The sequence below is a fragment of the Borostomias antarcticus genome (assembly GCF_949987555.1).
Source record: "Borostomias antarcticus genome assembly, chromosome: 12".
In the NCBI taxonomy this organism is placed as follows: domain Eukaryota; kingdom Metazoa; phylum Chordata; class Actinopteri; order Stomiiformes; family Stomiidae; genus Borostomias; species Borostomias antarcticus.
In genome coordinates this window covers 5,108,986-5,111,975 of record NC_140245.1, presented here as the reverse complement: position 1 = coordinate 5,111,975, position 2,990 = coordinate 5,108,986, and positions in this window count along the sequence as shown.

Genomic DNA, 2,990 nt, shown 5'->3' with positions numbered 1-2,990 from the left:
AGAGAGAGCGGTGATGCAGAGGGAAGCTCGTCAGAGAAACAGCTTCCTCAACCGTCTCTCGCCTGAGATTGCAAATCAGACCAAAAAGAGTTGTGTTGGGTGGAAAACCGCCTAATTGAACTTGGTTGAGGGACATGCTGTCCATGCTGAGAAAACACTCAGGGACCGTGCGAAGAGAGTTCTGACCCTCAGAAAGCAACATTGACTCTGTACCAGGGAGAATTACAACCATGGACTGCATCCCCTGCTGATTGAGAAGAAGATGGGGCACCGGAGGGGGGCGAGCGACACTTGACAACCTGAGGACAGTCAAATGGGTGATCGCACCACACTCACACCTCAGACACTTACACTGATGACACAATAGGGAGATTAGAATGTGAGCAGCGATTCAGAGTGGGTACATACACTGTTTTAGCCATGTCTATCAATGGCCTCTGTGTCCCTTCGCCCATCTCACCTGTGAATAGTCTATTGCTAAAATCACACAACACACACTTATTGATGATCCAGAAACTGATTACATGACTGAGGGAAAGCTGTATATCACAGTCCACGTTCATAGAGGGAGAGATGAGGCTTTGGAAAAAAATGATTCGCTGAAAGTGAGAATTTAGGTATTGGAATGAGCATAGATGTGCTGTTAGTTACATTTCCTCTCTGTCAACTCTGGCAACTCTCTCTGTCATGCAGATGTTTAGTTTTCATTCCATGTCCCCAATTCAGTTGCGCGTGTGTCACTAGTGAGACATTCCTCTGACGCATGGAAAGTTTGGGCCCGTGGGGTAAAACAATGTGAAGATTCAGGTTTGTGGGAAGCCACTATTGAACCGTATATCGAATTTAACCCATCGTTGAAAGTTTTAGAACTCTTGTTATGAACTTTTGGTTCTGTCGTACCAGTTAGAAGTGAGAGGGCCCGCTCTGAGAGAGGCCCTAATCACCAGACGATGTAGTGCTGTGTTACTGTGCAACCCTGTCGTGTTACTGTGCAACCCTGTCGTGTTACTGTGCAACCCTGTCGACTGCTTCATCTCAGATTCATGGACACGTTAAAGAGACACTGCCAACTCCTGCTGATCGCAATCTTCAAATCAAATTTTCGATTGGGTCGTCATCAAGGACTTCCAACGACGCAGCTGGAGCCAAAGACTATGGTTTTGGAACGATACCCCCAATACACACGGTGAAGGTGGGAGGGCGAGTGACCTGGGTCTGTTTAAACCACTGCAAAGCGGCACCAGAACCCTCTGAGACACGAACACAACGACCAGATCACCACCAGCAATAGGAGAGGGCCAGAGCGCCACCTGTTGACTGCTACGGCATTGCACATACACGCATCCTGAGACTTACACCTAGATAAACAAAGGCTCCATGATGGACCAGCGAAGACATCCGCGGCAACCACCTGTTTACTGTTCTACAATGCTGTTAATGAAGATGAACTGTAGAAGTATGATGATATTCATGATATTCATATTTGTTTATTCACAGGTTTTTTGTCCTGACAAAAAGCAGCCTTATTTTGCTTGAACTTTCTTATTTGTGTTATTAATAAATGATAAAAAGGATTAATTGTAATGGAAATTCTGTATTATTAGATCTTAGTTGAACCCCTTAACATATTACAGGTAGGACTAATTTAACAGACCTTGCATTGGTTTGGCCAGTTAGAAGTGTCCTCTCATTCCTTGCATAGACAGAATATTGTGCATCTATTATCTTAAGTTTGCAGAACTAAGCGCCCTTGATTGTCTTTGCTCACACGGTCCTCGCCACCAACCCGCTCTGTCAACAAAACAAGAATCCACCTGGCTGGGGGAGGTGGGGGGGGTGCGAGGGCCGGGAAGTAACTCAGACAGATCTGGGCCGCCATTTCTCACATTGCAGACTGCTGTGTGCATGAAGCAACTGAGATTTGACGGTCCCCTTCTTGAGAGAGTTATTGTGGTTGTTTGTATGTTATTGCGCTGTTTGTATGTATTGTCTGTGGCTGCTTGCGTGCTTGCATGTAATAAACTTTGTTAAACTTAGAGCGTTGACATTCAACTCTCTCCTGAACAATACTTTTGTCACCGAAATTTCCACGACACAGGCTGTAGAGATTCTACTGTCTAACTGATCTCTACCAGGAGTCTGACAGGCTGTAGAGTCTGTACTGTCTACCTGGTCTTTATCAGGAGCCTGACAGGCTATAGACTCTTCTGTCTACCTGGTCTTTATCAGGAGCCTGACAGGCTGTAGAGTCTGTACTGTCTACCTGGTCTTTATCAGGAGCCTGACAGGCTGTAGAGTCTTCTGTCTACCTGGTCTTTATCAGGAGCCTGACAGGCTGTAGAGTCTATACTGTCTATCTCAGGAGACTGACAAGCTGTAATCCCCACTGTCTACCTGGTCTTTCTCAGGAGTCACCTGGTTTATCAGGAGCCTGACAGGCTGTACTGTCTATCTCAGGAGACTGACAGGCTGTAGAGTCTCTACTGTCTACCTGCGCTAAATCAGGAGTCTGACAGGATGTAGAGTCTCTACTGTCTATCTCAGGAGACTGACAGGCTGTAGTCTCTACTGTCCACCTGGTTTATCGGGAGCCTGACAGGCTGTAGAGTTGACTGTGGCCTTGAGGCTTTTGTTACAGAAACATTTTATCCCAGCAGCTCAGTCTTTTTATACTTGCACAGGAAACACAAGCTGTGGCCATAGCGTCCTATCGGACACGCTGACTCGGCTGTTCACTCGACACTGATCAATGAGCCAGTTAGATAATACCTCACATTGACTCCATCTTTATACCTCTACATGTACAGATAACACTTCGTTGTTTTGAATGGGTTCTGAATAGGGGTGTAGGATCATAACCTCTATGTTGCCCACACATGAGGAGTCATGTAAAACTCAATTTGCAGTACAGCAGTTTTAAACAATGTGTGAATGTCAAGCCTAAATACCCCCCATAGAGCTGTCTCTGGGGTTGAGAGCATTGGTTGGGT